The sequence below is a fragment of the Paroedura picta genome, chromosome 12 (assembly GCF_049243985.1).
Source record: "Paroedura picta isolate Pp20150507F chromosome 12, Ppicta_v3.0, whole genome shotgun sequence".
Classification (NCBI taxonomy): Eukaryota; Metazoa; Chordata; class Lepidosauria; order Squamata; family Gekkonidae; genus Paroedura; species Paroedura picta.
In genome coordinates, this window is record NC_135380.1 from 42,606,951 (window position 1) to 42,629,656 (window position 22,706).

A 22,706-nucleotide genomic window follows, 5' to 3' on the forward strand; every position below is an offset into this window, starting at 1 on the left:
GGCTGCCCCCCCCCCAAACTCACCCCTCCATGGAGAAAGGCTCCCCAGGGCCCGGGGAGTCCGATTGCTGCCTGCGTAAGCCATTCCTGTGCAGTGGGGAGGCTTTTTCCTCATCTTCCGTCCCCGCACCACCACCAACCTCTGTTCTTGGCGGTGAGGCAGGAAATGGTGGCGTGTGGCTGAATGCGGCCGACATTGGAGGGGGGTGGATTGGGAGGCGCAAAGCACCTCCCAATTCGTCATTCCGGGGGAAGGGGCCAATCGGTACCCTTCCTCATCCCAGACAGGGCCCGCCCTCAGGGCTCTTACTGTTTTATTTTATCTGCTCTGCAGGAGCGGTTAAAGATTTAGAAAAAGGTTTTGGTGATCCTCATATATAAGAAAAAGGGGACTGCACATGATTCCCCAAATTATCACCCAATACCTTTCGGTTATTGGGAAGGTATTTGAAGCTTATTTTAGTGCAATAGTAAAATTCTACATGGGGGTGCTTGGAATGCAGTGTGAAGAACTAGGGGGTTTCCATCAGAGGTATTCTGTTGTTGATTATTGTTTTACTTTAATCCACCTGATTGAGAAATATACCTCCTCAGTAAATAATCATCTGTATGTTTCCTTTATGGATTGATGTTCAGCATTTCACAGCAGATCTATAATCAGGCTATGGCAGAAAATAAAAGAAACCATGTTCAGTCAACATTTGCTAAGGTCATTGACCACAATATATCAAGGTACAGAAATTGAAATTAGATGTAGCCCGTGGAACCAGACTACCTATTCTAAGGTGTTCAACCAGGTTCTCTTCTATCCCATTATCTGCTTAATTTATATATTAATGATGTAAAAGCAGTTTCAGGATCTGTTTTTCATCCATCACCCCCTTAGGCAGTCGATTCCACTGCTGAACTACCTTGACTGAAATTTCCCCCCTGATATCTAGTTGATATTCTTCTCCATGTATTTTAAATCCACTATTGTGGGTCCTATCCTCTGCTCCCAACAGGAATCTTTCCCTGCCCTTCTCTAAGTGACAATCTTTCAAATACTTAAAGACAGCAATCGTGTCCCCTCTCAACCTTCTCCAGGCTGAATATTACCAAGACCCTCAGCCTTTCCTCCTAGGGCTTCGATCATTCTCATCGCTCTCCTATGAACCCTCTCAATTTTGTCCATGTCCTTTTCTGGACCACCTGCTACTTGAACCACCTCCTACATTACCAACATGTTTAAAATATATGATCAGACCCCGATATTGGGTGTTTTATTGCTGTCAGATTAAATGCCATTATCACCCCGGAAATGAAAGGCTGCTATCTGGGAATCCCCTTTTCAGAATGGAGTTATTCTTATAACACAGGAAAGAGAGAGGTATTATGGCTCACAGTTTTTAAATGCTAAAACCTCATTGAGGAGAGAGAAAGATAGATTAAACTGGTGTTTGAGAAGAATTAACTCTTAAATGAAAATTGAGACCTATCTTTTCTATTATGGGATGTAAGCCCATATACTGCCAGGTCACTGCCATCCTATCACTTTACAAATCAACATAAAATTAAAATTAATAAACTGTTAAGATTCCCCAAGTGATAAGATAGAATTACTTAGGCTTAAAGCCCAAGAGTAATAAAGGAGGGTCCTAAATACAATATTTTAAATAACACACAAACCAGTATCCAGCCTCACATTTTTTACAGCACATGGTTTCACAATATTCCTTACTGTCTATTCCCTTTAGGCAGGCTGCCAGAAGTGCAGTACTGTGGAGCTTTATGCTCTGCAGCTTTCTGTGTCCCCGCAGGGGACACATTTCAGTGCTAGATCTACTCCGATGTTAAAATGTATTCCCCTGGGAAACATAGCAGCAGTGGATACCTTCTACCACATGGGGAGCGGCGGTAGGGGGGTTATTTTGCAAGAAGGTAGGATTGCCCCAGTCCACCCTGCAGCATGACAAATTGCCACAAAGTCAACCAGGGCATTTTTAGCCCCCTCTGGGCCACTGCAGTGGGCTAAGGGAACATAGATTCTCCCACATTCCCTTAGCTCAGGGCAAATGAGTCCCCGATCCATGACAGGTTTGGGAGGGGGCCGGCCCAGAGACTGCATCATATGGAAGTAGGGATTATCCCTGCTTCCATATGAGCACCCTCTTAGCCTTTTCTGCCTGTGGAGAATTGACCTTAGATACAAATTTCACCAGATATTGTTACTAGAAACCATCTTAGAAAATAGTTACTCTATATTCTTATATTTCCAATAATATGCTAATTTAATTTGTAAATTATTCTCTTTGATATTATTAAACCAAATATTTAAATTGGGAAGCTTTCAGGTAAGTAATTCAGCAAAATAATTTATGGCTTTTCAGGTATCTTTATTTCCAAACTGGTATAATTTTGATCACATTTTTCATATATATGTGTGTGAGAGTCCAGCCGATTACTCCCAATAAGCAGATTGTTGAAGAAAATCTCTTTATTGAAGATACAATGAAGCAAGCATCTCTAAACTTTTGCTAAGATTAAAGCACCTAGTAACCCTTGCCCCTTGTTAACTTCTATTCTCTCTGTTTCCCCTGCACACCTCCTTGGGCATAAAACACTCCAGATACCATTTCCCATGGCCAGGTTTGGAAGAGATAACTGGCACCTCTGTCCCCTAAGTTGAAGAGAGATAACCAGTTCTCGCAACATCAAATGACTCCACTGCCAGAATCCCTGGTGCAAGCTACATTGCCACTGACCCTCATGTCACTCACAAGGTATTCCTTTTCACACTTGTTACAAAGAAAATTAGGGCAAGATTTATGACTAATGATTTTATTGCCAACAATGTGAATTTTAAAATAAAATTCATGACTGACTGACGAATTACACTGCCCTAAACCTGCCATATTCACACCTACAGCAATTAATGATGCAGAATGAAAGGTAGATAAGAACATATGGCAAAAGCTTAATTACATGGTTTTGACAATATAGAGACTCTACATTCCCATAATATATAGTAGAAATCTTCTTTCACTGTATTGCAGAACCAACAACTAGGGCCATTACGCATCAGGATCTATGTTGCAAATTGGTTGCGGAACGAAAAAAATGCCATTTTAAATAGTGGAATTCATCATAATGCATACCTGCCTTTGTAGTGGAATCCAGTTGCGTTTCTATCGTTTCCCACAGGTTTCCAGTCTTGGCAAAAATCGCTAGCCAGGAAGCGATATTGCTGAGCTTTGTCCTGCCCCGGCCATCAATCAAATGAGCAGCCAATGGGCAGCTGTTATCATGCTCCCGAAAAGCGCCTTTCCCTTTAAGGCAGGTTTTTTAAAAAACACACACATTGCAACGAATCTGCGTTGATTCGTTGCAACAGAGAGACCAATCTAGCTAGCAGGTTGTGTTTGAGCTGCCGTTTCATCATTGCCACGCTCCCCCCGAGTGAAAATAAAATACCCCCCCCCGCACGGGCGCGATTTTCGGCCGGAAAATAAAGTGAAAAATAAACCAGCAAATGGGGCTGTGTGGTGCTTGGTGACTTAAAACAGCTCTGGGGAGGGACTGCAGCCAGGGAAGCCTCGCTGGGTAAACGAAGGCTCGCCCGTGCGTTGATCTCCGCTCGCTCTGAGAAAAAAAATGGCGATCGCTTCTCCGGAAGATCAGAGGAGAGAGCCAGGGGGAGGGACTTTGCAGAAACCGCAACAATGGTAATGCACAGAACTTTCCCGCTAGTGTTGCAGATTGGTTGCAAGAGTGTAGCGCTTTCCGGAGGATGAATCCACTTTTGGGGATTTCCCTGAAAGCGCTACAACGAAGCGCTTTTTGCGGATCAGTTTCAGGAGTGTGGCAGATTGTCAACGACGTTGTGCATAACCACATTTTTGTAGCGATTTCAATTTGCCACACTCCTGCTACAAAGAATCTGTGCGGAATGGCCCCTATTTTCCTCCTCCCTCAATCCACATTTATTTGTAACCTATAAGGAGATAGATGCCACAAATGTACCATTTTAAACAAATTTTCCCTAAAAGCCAAACTTATTGTAAAGTTCAAACTTTTAGAGAAAATAAAGTCCAATTTCTGTTCATCAGGACATCCCCAAGTTTCTTACTCCAGCAACCTTGATAGTCAATTGATTTCTGCAAACAGGCTTGCAATAGTATAGAAGAAATCCTACTTGTAGAAAATTTGTGTGAGATTATTGGTGTTTCAAATTTGCTGGAAGATCTTTAATTAAGGAGCCTAGATAGTTTTTAATTTGATAATATCTAAAATGTCTAATATGCCTTTTATTGTCTTTTGTCAGATTTGTATAGGAAACAACTGTCTTTGTTTTATCCAAGAACTATATTTATATTTAATTTATATATAAGCCAAGACTGTAAAAAACAATTCCCCAGTCCTTTTGGAACGACAACCTCTGTGCTAATGCAGTTGTCTCTTGAAACCAAAGCATGATACATAGGCAGATATCTTTAGGACAGTTTAGGTCTTAGAGTAGAGTTCCATTATAGCCAGGATGCAGAATTTCATTACAAGCCACCAGTACAGACTGCGAGGTACTAAAAGTTTCAGGCTGGAATAACATGACAAGAAGGGCTGCAGTGATGAAGCAGTAGGCTGTTTGCCATTCTTCAGTCTCTCATTGGCATGATTCCCCCTCCATCTATTTGTTACCAAATGAGGTGTTTTGTTTTTTGTTTTTTTTACATTTAATCCAGAGATTGTGATAGGGTTTGCATTTTGACTGAGTGTCTTTTACGTTGGGTGTGTTTGCTGTGCTATGCCGTTTAGAGGTTCACAGCATTAGGTTGGCAACTGACTATTAGTTTAATTTTCATCTGAAGCTTTTTTTGTGCCCCCAAAACAGTTGTCTTTGGACTTTCTTTCTTCCCTTTACCTTCTGTAACTCCTAAGGTTACCAGCTTTCGGTTGGGAAATTCCTGGGGATTTTGGAGGCGAAGACTGGGGAGGGCAGGGATTTAGCAAGGGGAAGGATCTCAGTAGGGTATTTTCTTCAGGGGAAATGATCTCTGTAACCTGGAGGCCTAATCTATCTTCTCACCCAGATAACCCTAGTCCAGGGGTAGTCAAACTGCGGCCCTCCAGATGTCGATGGACTACAATTCCCAGGAGCCCCTGCCAGCGAATGCTGGCAGGGGCTTCTGGGAATTGTAGTCCATGGACATCTGGAGGGCCGCAGTTTGACTACCCCATCTTCTCACCCGGAAACCAGAGAGAGATAATGCACAGAACCACTATTTTAAAAAAAATCCATCCAAACCTCCATATTGGCCCTGTTTTTCTGGCATATAAGATGAAATAATTGTTTTATCATGCAGTCCTGTAAAGAATAAATGCAATCTAGAGTCCACTGAAATCCATGAATTGCACTACTTCTGACATTTCTAATAGCAAATACCTAATGACATATAAAACATGCATGTACAAGAAAGCTTAGACCATAAAACTTTCTTGATCTTTAGTCACTGGACTAAAATGTTCTACTGCTTCAGATCAACATGGCTGCCCACCTGAATTCATCTATACAAGTCCCATCATAAGTCCAATCATAAATATATAGCATATATGTATCATGGTACAAACAAAACATCAAACATAAAGAACATAAGATTGCCCTCTTTGATTTGTGTAGTCTGGGCAGAGGTCATAATTCCAGGTGGCCCCTACTTTAAGGTTGGAATTGCCGTGCCCAAGACCAAGAGTTGTCAAAACTGTTGTTAGCATGCCAGCAAACATCCATCCAGTAGGGTTGCCAACCTCCAGGTGGTGCTTGGAGATGTCCTGGCATTACAACTGATCCCCAGGCTGCAGCGGTCATTTTCCCTGCAGCCAATGGGAGTTTTGGAGGTCACTTCCCAAGCTCCAGGAATTTCTCAATCCAGAGTTGGCACCTCAAACTCAGTTGTACTATATTTACACCTCCTTCCTGTATGGAGGTCTGCTAAAGGGTGGGATTTTAGGACACCAATCTTTGGGATATAATGGGTTTTATTTGGGGATTTTATGGAGGGTTTATTTTGTAAGCTGCTGTGAGTCTCTGGAAAGTGATGCAATATAAATCTAATAAATAACCATAAAAATAATAACCACAATAATCACGCTGCTCTCTGGAGCTCCTGCATACTGGTATAAAAAGTTTTAGGAATTGTGTTTGCATCCTTGCAGATTTCTCGGCCCTCCTGAGATTCTTGCCCTATTCCAGTGACCGTTATGTTGAAGAAGTAGTAAAGTCCCTACCACAAATGTGAGAGGTGCTCTTCTTCTCTAAAAGGAAGTCATGGTTTGGCAGATGATCAGGGTTTCTCCTCCTGTAGCTATTGATGCTAGGAATCAGGCTGTAAAGGAACACAATTCACACCTCCTCTCCCAGGGACGGCTTCCTGGCTGCACCAACAGCTCATCCCTCTAAGGATCATTCCCAGACAGGGTAGTCATCCTTACCCAAAGAGATGCTGAGGCCTGAGACACTGCAGGAAAGAATGTCTGGTCAGTCCAGTGGGAAAAAACTGCTCCCCAAATCCACAATTTAAACCCAACCAACCAAAAGAAGCTGGCTCTTATTATTTTAATCTTACCACAAAATATGTGCATTCCAGATTCAGATTCAGAATACCTTTATTGGCATAAAGAGAACTTAAAATATGTGCATTTAACCTGTGAAAAACATACTAGTCATTTTTGCAACATTTCCACTCCCCCTCCCCAATCCAGGATACTTTGCATAAAATAGGAGCATGAATTATTGTAAGGCACAGCTGTTGTATGCTGAAGGCATGGTTGGCTTGTTCTCCATGACAAAACACAGACTTCTGAGCAGCACAACACAGAGATGAGCCTCCTGGTTCCTTTATTCCAGGGGTAGTCAAACTGCGGCCCTCCAGATGTCCATGGACTACAATTCCCAGGAGCCCCCTGCCAGCGAACGCTGGCAGGGGGCTCCTGGGAATTGTAGTCCATGGACATCTGGAGGGCCGCAGTTTGACTACCCCTGCTTTATTCCAATCATGCTGAAGCCTCAAGTTCTCACAGTAGGAAGCCTCATGTAGCTCCTCCTCCTCTTCACATTTTTAAATTTAAGATTTAAAAAGAATTAAGTCACCTCACGAGCAAAAAATGTTGGGATTCCTTCAAGGAATTTAGAATAGTATGCATGATTTTTCTTCTTCACCCTCAAGTATGGGTAACAGGCAGCATCCACCCATTCCCCATTGCCTCTTCACTGGATGGAAGGGAAAAAACATGGGGGGGGGGAGGGGATTGCTGGCAACCCATTGAAATGTGTTGTCACTTCCAGTACAAAATTTAAAGTGATATTTTCCCATCAGGATCAAACCATAGAGGTTGGAGAAGATCCTAGAGTAGCACCTTGATGTCACTTCTGGTTTTGTGCTGGTGACATCATCCTCTAGCATTCCCTGTTCCTAGCATCTCCTGGTGTGTGTGTGTGGGGGGGTTATGGGTGGAAATGCTGGTGTTGCTTGGCCAATCCTATTGTGGGCTTCAATGGTAGGTGACATTTTCTTTTCTTTCACCAATGAGTCTAAGTATTTAAATTCTTTGACTTGCTCAAATTGGGCTCCATTGAGGTATACATTTGTTGGTGATCCATCTGTGGTTATGACTTTGGTTTTGTCCACATTTATTTTTAAGCCATGAGCCTCTTGTGGCGCAGAGTGGTCTGCAGCAGACATGCAGTCTGAAAGCTCTGCCCATGAGGCTGGGGGTTCAATCCCAGCAGCCGGCTCAAAGTTGACTCAGCCTTCCATCCTTCCGAGGTCGGTAAAATGAGTACCCAGCTTGCTGAGGGGGTAAATGGTAATGACTGGGGAAGGCACTGGCAATCCACCCCGTATTGAGTCTGCCATGAAAACGCTAGAGGGCGTCACCCCAAGGGTCAGACATGACCTGGTGCTTGCACAGGGGATACCTTTACCTTTACCTATTTTTAAGCTGTATGATTGAGCGATATAGACAATGCCATAGAGGATGTTAGTAGCTTCTGCATCTGCATCGGCAAATATAGCACTATCATCTGCAAACATTAGCTCTGTCAGGAAGTTGTTTTGACCATATTGAACTCCACATCTTTTCTTGAATTCTTTTCTCATAATGGCATCAACTATGATATTAAAAATTAGGGGATAGGCCACATCTCCTTGGCACACTCCAGTCTGGATGGTGAACTCCTCTGATAGCTCATTTCGAATTCGCACTTTGCCTGTTGAAACATCATATGTTTTTGGGAGGAGTGTGATTATTTGGGGAGGGGGGCACATTTTCCGTTTCTAGTACCATCGATAGAGAAGGCCAGGGGACACAGTCAAAAGCATATTTGAAGTCAATAAAGATGACAGTTCTCTTTCCGCACCTAATTATTTCCTCTGCTAGTTGACAGATGGTGAACATTTGATCAATATAGCTCTCTCTATAGCTCTCTCTCATCTGCGTGCACGGGGCAGCGGCAATTTCCTTTTCTCTCCGGCCTCCATCTTGGGATGCTGCGCGTCTGCTGGAACCATGCAGCTCTTCATTCATGCACAGAATCTCCACACCACTGAGGTATCTGGGCAAGAAACAGTTGCTCACCTAAAGGATCACATCGAGTCTTGGAGGGCATTGCATCTGAGGATCAAGTGCTTCTCTTGGGTGGGACTCCCTTGGAGTTATCAACCAGTGTGGCATCAGTGATCTCACAACTGTGGAGGTTGCTGCCCACATGCTGGGTGGCAAAGTCCATGGCTCCTTGGCTCGTGCTGGCAAAGTGAGAGGCCAGACTCCTAAGGTAGCAAAGCAAGAGAAGAAGAAAAAGAAGACTGGCCATGCTAAGAGGCGCATGCATGCAGTACAACCGCTGCTTTGTCAACATTGTGCCAGGCTTTGACAAGAAGAAGCGTCCCAATGCCAACTCCTAAATAGCACCCTGTTTACCTAATAAATCAGATATTGGCCTAAATCCTGCTTGCTCTTCTCTACTGTGATGTTCCCGTAGCCTTGATTGTATGGTCTTCATGAACACTTTGCTAATAACCGACAAGAAGTTGATGCCACAGTAATTCTTAAATTCACAGTTGTCACCTTTCTTCAGGATTGGCATTATGATGACTTTCTTCCATGTTGGTGGAATGCATTCTGAGAAACATATGAGTGTTAAGAGAGTATGGAGCTGCTGAAGCAGAATGTCTCCCCCAGTTTTAATCATTTCAGCATTAACTTGGTCTGCTCCAGGTACCATCTAGCAGATTAAATTTACACCAGAAGGGAAGCTCTCCAAATCAATACCCACACAAAAAGGAGTAAGGCAGGGTTGTCTTCTCGCTCCCTTTCTTGTCTGTCTGTCTGTCTGTCTGTCTGTCTGTCTGTCTGTCTGTCTGTCTGCGTGCGTGCGTGCGTGCGTGCGTGCGTGTATAAATGGTTTGATCTGAAGTTGTCAGAACGTGGATGTCCATGCCCCCTAAACTTGGTGGTGATGCAGTTATTGTCTCAGACAAGAGTGGGTCTATACCAGGTTCTCAAAATATTTAGTAACTATTGTCAGGAGGAATCACTAACATTCAATTTTTCAAAAACAAAAATTATATGTTTTCAGAGTAAATTTTAAAAATGCACCTAGAAACTTAATGATCATCACATTGAGCAAGTAAAAAACTTTAAATACTTGGGTGTGACTTTTTCATTAATGGTAAATCTATAGCCCATCTTCAATTTGTAGCTCTATCCATTGAGAGAAGAACTAATGCTATCTTAAGATTCTTTAGGAAGGATGGTGCAAGATATATCCCTGCAGCACTCAGACTTTATTTTGCTATAGTTCCTGCTCAGATGACATATGGATCACAAATTCTTATCTCCAATAACTACGAGGTTTTGGAAGTGATCCAATCTAAATTTTAAAAAGTGCTGTTTAATGCTGCCCGATGTACTCCAAACATGATTCTGAAACAGGAAGCTGGCCTTTGTACAGTAGAAACAGAAATCTGGCAAAATATATTCTACTTCTGGTTAAAAACTCATTTAAAGACTGCCGGCCTAATTCCTTTTATGTTTGCAGCTGTCCCCCATCCACAGTGTAGCAGGCAAATTAAGATCAATTTGGCTTGACCCTACTCTATTATTAGAAGGGTGCTTAATAAAAGCAAAAAGCTTGATCCATCAATGACTTTTGGACATAGAGGTCCAGAAGGGAATGTCTTTATTACCTGCCCCCTACTCTAGGTTAAAATCATGGACTAACATTGCCACAGCCCCTTATCTGATAAACATCAATAATCTCAATCATAGATGGTCCTTCTCCAGAACAAGGATGGATACACTTCCATCAGCAGTACTATTTGGAAGGTATTAGCGGCATCCTCTGCATTTGAGACTCTGTTTATGTAACAATGCAGTGGAGACAGCATCCCATATTCTGCTGCATTGTATACTATATCAGGATGAGAGGAACAAATCAATAATCCCTGCTCTGTCTCGCTTTAAGCCCTTGGATAGTTGTTTGGATCAAGCAGAGTGGAACTTTGTGACATTTTTACTGGGAGACAGGATTAAGTCAGTTTCAACTGATGTAGCAAAATATTGCTTTTTAATCTCTAGGAAAATGAAAGTTTTAGCTAATTAAATTTGCCAGTTTTAATAGCATGTTGTACTAATTTATATCATCACCATTTGTTTTGTATTTGGTGATAAATTGTATGTATGTATGTATGTATGTATGTATGTATGTATGTATGATAAATTCTATGTATGTATGCCCTTTCAAATATCGCTGCCTTGTTGTGGCAAGGGGGCTTGCGTAGTTCAGTGAAGCTATGAGCTATGCCGTGCAGGGCCACCCAAGACGGACAGGTCATAGCTGAGAGCTCTGACAAAAGGTGATCCACTGGAGAACGCAATGGCAAACCACTCCAGTATCTTTGCCATGAAAACTCTATGGACAGTTCCAATAGGCATAACGATATGACGCCGGAAGATGATCCCCTCAGGTCGGAAGGTGTCCAATGTGCTACTGGGGATGAGCAGACGGCTAGTACGAGTAGCGCCAGAATGAATGAAGTGACTGGGCCAAAGCCGAAAGGACGCTCAGTTGTGGATGGGAGGTGAAAAGACAGTCCGATGCTGTAAAGATTTTTATTCCATAGGAAATAGATCTGATAGACAGAACTATGGATGGAGGTTCGCAACATTGTACAAGAGGTAGCAACTAAAACCATCCCAAAGAAAAAGAAATGCAAGAAATCAAAATGGCTGTCTGAGGAAGCTTTACAAATAGCTGAGGAGAGAAGGGAAGTGAAAGGCAAGGGAGAAAGATAAAAAATACACCCAATTGAATGCAGAATTCCAGAGAATAGAAGAGATAAGAATGCCTTCTTAAATGAACAGTGCAAACAAATAGAAGGAAACTGGAGATATGAAGAGAACATTTCATGCAAAGATGGGTATGATAAAGCAGTGGTCCCCAACCTTTTTCTGGCTGGGGACCGGCGGGGCAAGTGCCCTGCCCGCGCAGCGCCATGCGCAACCAAAATTGCGCATGTGCGGCACCTTCGCGCATGCACGATTTCGGCCGCACATCGCACATGTGCACATACGCGGCCGGGCCGCGCACGCGCAATGTGTGGCGCAGCCCTGATTCCCTCTCCCCCCTCCCGCAGTAAGAAGCTTCCCAGGCCGCAAGCTTACGGCCCGGGGAAGTTTTTTACTGCGAGGGGGCGGGGAGAGGGAACCGCGGCTGCAGACCGCAGGTTGGGGACCACTGTGATAAAGGACCAAAATGATAGGAACCTAACAGAGGCAGAAGAGATTTTAAAAAGGTGGCAAAATTATACAGAAGAAGACATCGCTGATAACCACGATGGGGAGGACTGAGTGAGTCATTCCCCGGGTGCAGCTAATTAGCTGGGCTGCATTTAGAAGAAGCAGCAGCAGCAGCCTTTAGCGTGGATGCAATTTATGCAGCTGCCCTCTAGAGCGGCTTGAACTCCTGCATTCTTCTGGCTCCCTTTGGCTCTTGTGACCCCTGGCATCGGCTTGACGACACTTCTATAAATTGGACTGGCTATCTCTGGCTTCCCTTGGCTCCACTGACTCCTGGCCCAGTTTTGATGATGTGTTTGGTAAAGTGGACTGGATTTGTTTGAATATCTGTTTCTGGACTTTGACCTTGGCTCTGTTTCAACTATTCTTTGCCTTGCCCTGCACTGTGCTTGTTTAATTCCTGACGATGCGGACTGGACTCTAACTTTGTTCTGGCTAGGCTTTGCAGCCCAGGCTCCTCCAGTACAGCTGTCACTGGGCGTGGCCAGCTAGGGCAGCATACAGGTGTTTCACAGACCTCAGGGTCCATGTTGCCCCTGGACCAGAACAAGGAATGCTCCTCCCACAATCTGACCGCATTGAGACAAAGAACATAATCTACTGCAAGGATCAACGCACACAACAGCCATGCCTCACTTCCCAAGGCCAGTCCTCTTCCACACTCTACTAAGCCTGAGGAGTACACATCCTTGCCTCACATCTCTCCACTGATACAACCTCATTCCCAGCCATGCCACCGGACACCTCTACACTTACCTTTCCCACCCCCAAACTCTAGCGCTTGTTGTATTCCTGGATACAACGGGCTTTGCCCCTAGTCTAATTGCCCAATTTCTTATGCATCATGACTCTTAACTAGCCCATCTACCTACATGTAATTGTTGAGGGAAGTCTGTTTTCACCGTATATGAAGATATGTGCATGCACAGAAAATCTTATACCTGGTAAAAATTGGTTGTTCTTAACGGTGCCTCTGGACTACCTCAGACCCATATAGCTGCACACCTGAATGTATTTGTTAACAGTTAGCCATCTATGTTGCATAGTTTCTTGCCAAGGAAAAAGAAGACAGATCTCTGCCCCAGGGAGCTTACAGTCTTCCATTTGATGCAAGTGAGAGCAGGGAGGAAGTTGAGGGAAAGATCTTAGAGCCAGAGGGGAGCCCTACTGTCTCTCTTCCTAGCAATTAAGCACTGGGGGGGGGGCATGTTAACTGTTTGAAATGGAAGAAAAGAGATGGGTTTTTAAAATCACTGACTAGGATAAAATTAAGTCCTCTGCTTGCCTTAAAAATGTATTATTATACTTGTAACAAAAAACATATGATGCTGCTCGGAACAACATGTACTGGCTTGCTCTTGCAGCTCTTCAGTCTGGGGCTGGCACTCCAATCCCGTTGGCAGTGACTGCACAGGGGAGGAAGTCCTTGTCACCCGGAGAACACACAAATGACTTCATCGACAACACAGGCGGGAAGGCATTCCCATTGCTTTGGTTCAACTGTTGACACTGAAAAGTCACACAGCTGAAGAACCTCTCCAGCTTGGAAGAGCACACAGGAAGGACATGGAAACCCCAGGCAGTCTGAAGGCTGTCCCCGCCGTTGGGTTACTACCCATCCGACATTTGACTAGCCAGTACCCTGAAGTTCATCCCACTGCCCACTGCCAGAATAGAGGGGGAGAAGGGGAGGTAAGCCCATCCAAACTTTCAGCTCATGGATGCCAAACATGCAGAGGAATGGGTGGCCTTGCCCTCTCTGCTCTCAAAGTTGATGAGAGCCCTGGGTTCAGTTCCTAGTACCAGCACTAGAACTTGGACACCCACAGTACAGAGCACAATGGAGGAGGGACACTCACTCTCTCTCTCTCTCTCTCTCTCTCTCTCTCTCTCTCTCTCTCTGCAATCCTTCCCCTCCCTCCATTTCACAATTCCTTTGAATTTCTTTTATATGTTTCACAAGGGCCAATGGTGTCCTGCAGTCCCTTGGTGCTTTGGAGCCTGCCCATAACTTCAGGCTGCAATGCTGAGTGACCTGCAAGCATACTCTGTAAATTCTGTTCATAGGGCAACCACATATGGAAATGGTAGGTGGGTCTTGTGTGCTTCCCCCTCCTGGCATGTCCTTCCATGGTGGGGGGAGGGCTCAGCTTGGATTGAGGGGCAGTCTTCTCCAGATTCCAGAAGTAGCCACATTGGTGTGTGTGAAGATGGGAGGGTTCCTCCTTCAAGAATCTGTCCTTTGTTCCATGGAGTCACCTTTCTGCTGCAGGGATAATGTTACACCTCCCCCACACTGGCAAGTCCCAGGGGCAGCATTTACTTGAATTGGTTTCCTTCAGAGGCAAGCAGGTGGGAGTTTGTGGAGTCTTTCCTTTCTTTGCAAATGTAAATGTTATTTATTTATTTTATTTAATGCACAAGAGAAGGACCAGAGGGAGTCATGGGGGAGGGCCCTCCTCTTGCTCCTGCTCCACCTCCTCTCCTTCCCACGAGTTTCATTCTGGCTCCCCACAACCTGATCTGTTTCCTATGCTTGTTTTACCTTGTTCCTGCCCCCCTTCATGGCTCCTGAACTGATTCCCCTGTCCTGCCCCCATTGGCCATGTTTCTTCTTTCCACCCCCCCCCCCCTTCTCCCTCTGATGTTTCCAGCAGATTTTTCTGTTTCTGGAAAGAAACTCCTCCAAGCCTCGTTGTTATGATGGGTTGCCTTAACAACCAAGGATTGCAATTGAGTTCTTGTGAAATGTGTTTGTGAGATCTCTGTTACCATCTCTTTTTTTTTTTTGCGAGGGGGAGAGCGACCCCTGCAATGTTAAAATGTTGGGTTTTTTTTGCAAGCTTGGGCTGTCCTTTGTGATTTTGATTTGCACTAAATCTTATATGACTATTAGGGTTGCCAAATCCAGGTTGGGATATTCCTGGAGATTTTATTGGGGGGGGGGGGAGTCTGGGAAGGACAAAGTTTCAGGAGGGAGAGTGCCCAGTAGGAATCTGATGTCATAAAGGAACCTTGAAAAAAAAACAGGGAATCAATCTCTGCAAACTGGAGATTATTTGTAATTTGGGAAATCTCTAGTCCCCATCTGGATATTGGCAACCTAAGTAATAGAAGTATATCAGACTATCACAAAGGGAGGTAGGGGGGAGGATGAGGAAGTGCACCTACCCTACCTGGTGGGGATGCAATTTAAGATTGAGCCCTAGGCCAGGAATTTGGGGGTGACCATTGATGCCTCATTAACTCTGGAGGCACAGGGTAGCTAGCCAGACATTTTTCCAGCTTCACCAGGCTTGGCTACTAGCGCCCTACCTGTCCTCCGAACAGCTGGCCTCAGTGATCCATGCAACGATCACCTCCAGAATTTGGAAATTGCAGCTGGTGCAAAATGCAGCTGCTAGGGTCTCCACGGGTACACCATGGGGGGCCCATACCCAGCCAGTGCTGAGGCAGCTGCATTGGTTGCCAGTTGCCGTCTGGATCCGGTTCAAGGTTTTGGTTTTGACCTTTAAGGCCATACGTGGTCTGGGCCCAGAATATCTGAGGGACTGCCTGTTGCCTTATGCCTCCCACAGGGCATTACAATCCGCAGATACTAATCTATTCCTGGCCCCAGGGAGGCGCGCCTGGCCTTGACCAGGACCAGGGCCTTTTTGGTCCTGGCCCCGACCTGGTGGAATGAGCTCCCAGGTGAGCTGCAGGAACTCTCGGCATTCTGCAGGGCCTGCAAAATGGAGGTCTTCCGCCAGGTCTACAGTTGAGGCCAGGCTGCAAGGAAGATCGAGGCTCCCCTCCAGGAGTGACTGTAGTGAATTCCACCTGTGCCCTCTGTCACCCTTCTCCTCCAGGATGTACTTTTGGGAGGATTATTAGTTCTGGGATGAGTTTTTGCCACAGCATCTTTTTCCCCATGGGGTTTGGATTGTATTTTGTATCTGTATTTGTTCTGTTTTTATGTCTGCTTTGAATTGCGTTTTATTGGGGTTTTATTCAGATGTTGTAACCTGCCTCGAACTTTCGGGAAAAGGTGGGCAATAAATCAATAATAATAATAATAATAATGATAATGATAATGATAATGATAATGATAATGATGATGATGATGATGATGATGATGATAATAATAATAATAATAATAATAATAATAATAATAATAATAATAATAATAATAATAATAATAATAATAATAATAATGTGGTTGTAGATTTGCTACCCACACCACCAGATACCCCAGAAAGCAAGGAGGTTCACCCAATTCACAGCAGTGTCTCTCTGTGTCTTGGTCTCTTCTCTTCCAAAGCTCCAAAGTACTGTCTTTCTCTCTCTTTGAAGCACACACAAACACCCCCTACCTCCTAGCAGACTGACAAAACCAGGGGATAAAACTATGACAGACACGTCAGTTTAATGGTTAGATGAACAGCCTAGACTGGTCCTAGTGTCATCCTTCATAACCCATAGAACCTCTGGTACCATCATGCTATAGCACATGGCTAGAGGCTACATTTCAACTATAAAAATCATCTTTTCAGCCCCATTTGTGTGTTCAGTGATCAGCTTATCTGAGCCGGTTACTGGCTCCAGATGCCACCTTCCACTGTTACACTGCTGATCCCCCCTCCAATTTGCAACCCCTCTGGAATGGGCACATATTATTCAGCCCTACTCTGAACTCCTTCATTTCCTCCATTAATCGGCATATTGATAACACCCAAGCCCAAACCTTTGGACCATCTAGGGAAGAGGGTGCACAATATATTAAATAATGTTGGTGAGAGGGCTGCCCCCTGCAGGACACCACACTGGAGTATCTGGCCATGGGACTGGTCCTCCTGACTGCAACCCTCTGTGTTTGGCCCTGGAGAAAGGAGACTAGCAACTGTAGCGCTGTCCCCTGAATCCTTAACTCGATGAGATGGCAAGCTAGCAACTCATGGTTGATAATATCAAATGCTGCTGTGAGGTCTAACATCACGAGCAGCACTGACCCGCCTTGGTCCAGCTTTCTCCAAAGGTCATCCATAAAGACAACCAGTGCTGTTGCCACACCATGGGCAGGATGGATACTAGTCTAAAAGGGGTCCAGGATCTAAGTTTCCTCTAGATGTACTAGAATTTGATCCACAGCAACCTGTCCAACTCATTACTAGGGTTCCATGGATCTAAGGATGATTTCTTCAGGTCAAACCACAGCTTCCTTCATCTCCTCCAGGAACTGCCCCAAAGAGAGCAAGAGGTTGAGATCTTTCAGAGGGGACCTCCCACCTGTTCTTTGGCTGTTTTTAAAAGTTATGAGGAGCATGGGTCCAGTGAGCATGTGGTTGGCCTCACCACAGCTAGCAAACTATCCACTTCTTTCTGGGACAAGCATCTGAAGCTGTTAAAAGTCATCTCCAAAGGTGGCCAGATCACTTTCTGTATTAACTGTTGGGGTAGGTCACAAGTGAATATTCAAAGACTTTTGCTCTAGAGAGAGTGTTTTTATATTTTTTTTTCTTCAGAATCTTTACACCCTATGGGTTTGAACACCTCTTTGGAACTAGCTTGGGTTTTTTTTTATAATGCTGCCCCTTTAAGATACTTGTTGTCAGATGGATCTGTTGTTTACTGAGAAATAAAATTAGGTCCCTTTCTGGGATTCCTTTTGGGATCCAGTTAACAATGTTTTGGTTCCTTGTTACCATGTAAGAGACTATGGCTGGATTATATTAAGGTTTGCACTCACTCAGGTGTTATAGTGTGATGTAATATTTTAGTAACATTATAGACCATTATATTATTATTTTGCTTTACTAAATATTGATTACATTTACAGATGTTTTGACTGTATGAAAACCAAAACTATATGAAAAGAATACATTGAATTTTGAAATTTATATTGGAATAGAGATAGAAATTTATGATTTAACAAGCAGATGTATAGGTACATATTTAGTTTGAATGATTATTCATTGGCTTTACTGTTTTATATTATTTAGGAACAAGCCACTGAAGAAAGCCTTGGAGTTTGAAAATGGATATACTATCTAGTTGCCGTTCTGGCTTGACCCATTATAACGAGCTAAAAATGAATAATAAATAATAAGAACAGACAAGAAAAATTACATTGTGCGAAGCTTATTTTATTTGGAATGCCATTTGGAATGTTGGTTTTTCTTTTCAGTTTTGACATGACAGTGATGGCAAAGGGGTCTCTCTTCACCACCTTAACCACCATCTCATAGGTTTTCATAAGCATTCTGTGAGATGTTCTCGTTACTTCGTTGTGAGTCTTCCTCCAAACTGTCTCTAGCCATCTAAGCTCCCTTTTTTTTTCTGATGCAGCTCCTCAGTATAGGGGCTGGTTTAAGGGGCTGGTTTAAGATGGGGCAAAGAGGATGTCAGGGAGTGAGCTCATTGATGGCAGCCAATAGCCGCATATTCCAGGCATTAACCAGGCCATCCAATGAGTCACTAGGAGATATTGGTTCCCGCAGAGCATTCAGGAATCCTTCCAGATACACAAGTCTTTGTGGACAGACATAAATGCTCCACCTGCCTATACAGGGGGGAGGTGGGACTTTGAGCCTTCAGAGCAAAGTGATCTGACCATGGCACAGCATTAATTGCTGCCAGATCCACATCTACCCCTGCAGCAATGTTTAAATCCAGGATGTGGCCTGCTTGATGGGTGGCACCAGCAACAACCTGCAAGATGATGATGATGATGATGATGATGCCCTCCGCCGACAGAGAGGTAAAGTTATTGGGACTTAGTCAGCTATTTGTGTATCCCACACACAGAAGGCAAAATTTGGCACCAGATCTACAAGACTCTTTGCAAAGTTTACATTTTAAAAGTTTAAGGCTTTCCTTTTTGGGTGGGTTGTCAAATTTCACACGCATGCCTCAGAAGTGCCTCTATTGGTCTTCTACCTGGAAGTTCCCAATTTCCTGGCTAGCAGAGTGCTTTTGGACACAAATTCATAGCCAACTCCAACAGATGTTTTGCCTTTTGGGATGCCAACTGGGACTTCCCTGTCCTTGGTTCTGCTGGGCTTCGCACCATCTGCCCCTCGGCCCAGGTTGCTGCCGCCCACAGCCCATCAGGCATCACTTTGATTGTGGTAGTGTCCAGTGCCCCTGTCCCAACATCAGACATTGTGACTGATTATGCACGGGGCAGAAAGGTAGTGCTGGTGGCAGTGGCACAGTGGGGCTAATCCCTGATTGCACATGACGCCAACACCATCCCAGTCATCACCAGCCCTGGCCCGATCCAGCACCTTGGATGGCCTGAGGTAAGCAAACATGGATACTTCGACATTTCATTTGATGCCATGGGTGTCATCCGTGGCTCTACTGGGCCAGCCCTGTGTATAATGGAAGGGACACCAAATTCCCCTATCAGCTTTGTGGAGACACAGAGCTGGACGGGGTGTTCTCCCACCCACCCGCTGGTGGGAGAGCAGCATGCTGTTCTCCTGAAAGTGTGCCATGGGGCTCCCATGCCCTCCACCCCACCCCTGCTGCTGCCGCCACCACACAGCACACCAGGCTCTCCCAGCCCCAGTGTTGTGCATGCACACTACTCCAGGGCAGTTCGCATATGCTGGGGGATTCCATACTGGGCTGCTGCCATGCATAATCAGTCTGTGAGTCACAAGGCAGGTTGCACACACAGTAGAAAAATGTTGAGTTTCAGTTATCTCTCATAGTCTTGTCAAATTCCCAATAAACAGTCTCGTGGTGAACCGGAAAACTTGTTATTGATAGTGGACAACAAACAGACCAAGGTTCCCTTTGCTGAAACTGATTTGTACCTCAATAGCATGCCTTTCAAGGCTTCCCCCAAATCCAGTCTTGGTTCACTAATTAGCGTGCCAGATAGCAACCCCTTCTCAGATCCCAGCGTTTCCACAGAAAGCACATGAACATCCTCAGACATCACAAACATTCCTCTCCCTCAACCTCACAAACCCAAAGTCATAACAACACTATAATTCACAGAGGCTATAATGAGGAAAAGATTACACTTGGACAGGAAGAAAAAACACTATGTCATCGTGCAGGGGTAGTCAACCTGTGGTCCTCCAGATGTTCATGGACTACAATTCCCATGAGCCCCCTGCCAGCATTTGCTGGCAGGGGGTCATGGGACTTGTAGTCCATGAACATCTGGAGGACCACAGGTTGACTACCCCTGCCATAGTGGAACAAAAAGCACAAACAGTTCAGAGTTCATGACAAAACCATGGCATGGCAAAAACACGAACTTATTTGCCAAAAGGCTGAGATGGAAACATTCCTGGCAAAAACAGGTGAATCTGTAAACCTGATTTGCCATCAAGTCAATCCTGGGTAGAGTAGCCTCTTTGTTGATCAGCTGAATCTTGGTCTGTGTAGGGGGTTTGTGGTTTGAAACAGCCCTCCCCGCAGATCCGGCAGAGAACCTCCTCTCCATTGAGCATACTCTCCGCTGAGCCTCCGGGGAGGGCGGTATATAAATAGAATGAATGAATGAATGAATGAATGAATGAATGAATTGATCTGTTGTTTGTTGGGCTGTGCTTGTTGGGCTTTGTTGGGCTAGATTTGAATTGACCCTCCTGGTATAGCTCAAGCCGATCCTAGGAGACAATCTCTCTGTGGATGAGTTTTTGGGTTGTGCCAGGGATATTCAAACCACAGAATGGGGCCGGGGGGGGGGGGTTACTTACACACACACACACACACACACACACACACACACACACACACACAGTCCAAGCTGATCCAGCAGTGGGACTACTCTCCATGGATTAGCTGTTTCAGGGGCTGTGAGGAGCTGTTTCCAAGCACCCTCCAGCACAGCCCAACAAGCAGCTGATCTTTGGAGAGAAGTCCTTCTAAATGATTGGGTTGGACTGTGGGTGGTGGTGGTCTAAATTGTCCTCCCACAGCCCAAAAAACAGTAGATCCACAAGTAGGCCTCTGTGTGTGATCCACTGTTTGGCAGGCTCAGTAAGCATTTAAATGGATCTAAGTGGATCTAAATGCCTCTGAGCAGAAAAATGTGTATTTCCTGAATCTTGCCCAATCTCAATCCCTGTACTCATCGGGTGATACACCAAATCAGTTTAGGTTGATTTGACTGAAATCTGAAATAAGCTGAATTTTTGTTTGTGTGCATATCCCTAGCAACTACAGGATCTCCATCAGCATTTCATAGAATCATAGAGTTGGGAGGGACATCCAGGATCATCTAGTCCAGCCATCTGCACAATGCAGGAGCTTACAACTACCTACCTATCCACAGTGACCCCAATTTCATGTCTAAATGATCTGCCCCACAAGTCTCCAGAATCCAGCCTGGCTTGGAGGAAATTCACCTACCATCCCACAGCAGCAATTAACAATTCCCTGGGTATGCAAGGAAGGGCCACAAGAGACAAGCACTGGCACATCCCTTCCTGCCCACCCACTCACAATTTGCCTACATTCATAAAATCAGCATTTCCATCAGATGACTATCTAACCTCTGCTTAAAAACTACCAAAGGAGAACTCACCACCAAACTACCAAAGGAGAACTTACCTCGCATGATCTGGACACTATATTTCTTTTAATATAGTCCAAAATCCTGTTTGCCTTTTTAGCTACCAAGTCACACTGCTGACTCATGTTCACTGTATGTTTTACTAAGATCCACAGATCCTTTTCCTATGTACTATTACTATTTATGGGGTTGGTTCCCTTTGTTGCTGTTGTCAGCTATTCAGTTGTGTCCAACTCTTGGGGCCATTCCGCACGACTTTAATATAGCACTAGTCTTACATTTTGTTTTCACCACTAAAACTGCGTTATGCATGACATCGTGAGCAATCTGCAACACTCCTGCAACACTAGCACCAAAATCGTTTAGTTGTAGCAATTTTCGGGGAATCGGGAAAAGTGGATTCACCCTCAGAAAATTGCTACACTCTTGCCAACAACCTGCAACACTTGCGAAAAAGACATGTGCATTCTCAATGTGGCGGTTGCAACCAAGTCCCTCCCCCTGGCTCTCTCCTCCGAAGCGATCGCCATTTTTTCCCTCAGAGCAGGGAAAGCAACGAACCAGCGAGCCTTCATTCACCCAGCGAGGCTTCTCCGGCTACAGTCCCTCCACAGAAGTGCTTTAAAGCTCCCTTAAGTCCCCAGGCACAACACAGCCTCCTGTTCGCCAGTTCCCTTTAATTTCGGCCAAAAATCGTGCCCGTGCGGGGGGGGGGGTTTCCACTCGGGGGAGCGTGGTGACGATGAATCGCCAGCTCACATGGCAGCTAGATGGGTCTCTCTGTTGCAACAATTCAATGCATATTCATTGCAACGTGTGCATGTTTTTTTTAAACCTGTGCTTAAAGGGAAAGGGGCTTTTCGGGAGCATGATAACAACTGCCCCTTGGCTGTTCCGTTTGATTGACAGCCAGGGGCAGGAACAAGCACAGAAAAAAATCGCTTCCTTTCTAGCGATTCCTGCGAGACCGGAAACCTGTGGGGAATGAATGAAACACTACTGGATTCCACTACAAATGAAGGTATGCGGAACACCGAGATTCCACTATTTAAAATAGCGTTTCTGCTTTGTGAAAGCAATTGGCAACATGGGTCCTTGTGCGGAATGGCCCTTGGTGATCCTATGGCACAGTTGCCACTGCAATCACTGATCTCACACAGCCTCCCTCATCCGTAGTGTTCTGGCTGGTATCCACTGATTGCATCCAACCACCGCACTCTTTGTTGTTCTGGTTTCCTTTTAAAGTTTCCTTTAAGAAACTCTAAATAACCCCTCATATGTTAAACTAGAAATGCTTCATATGACCAGTCACGATAAGACGAGGTCCACAGGGATAGCAGAAAAATGACTAGCATTTC

General features: G+C 44.8%; 1 pseudogene; it reads left to right on the plus strand.

The window, feature by feature from the left end:
* Window positions 1-8,460: 8,460 nt before the first annotated feature.
* LOC143821545 (ubiquitin-like FUBI-ribosomal protein eS30 fusion protein pseudogene) lies at window positions 8,461-8,932 on the plus strand (annotated as a pseudogene).
* The last annotated feature ends 13,774 nt before the right edge of the window (window positions 8,933-22,706 follow it).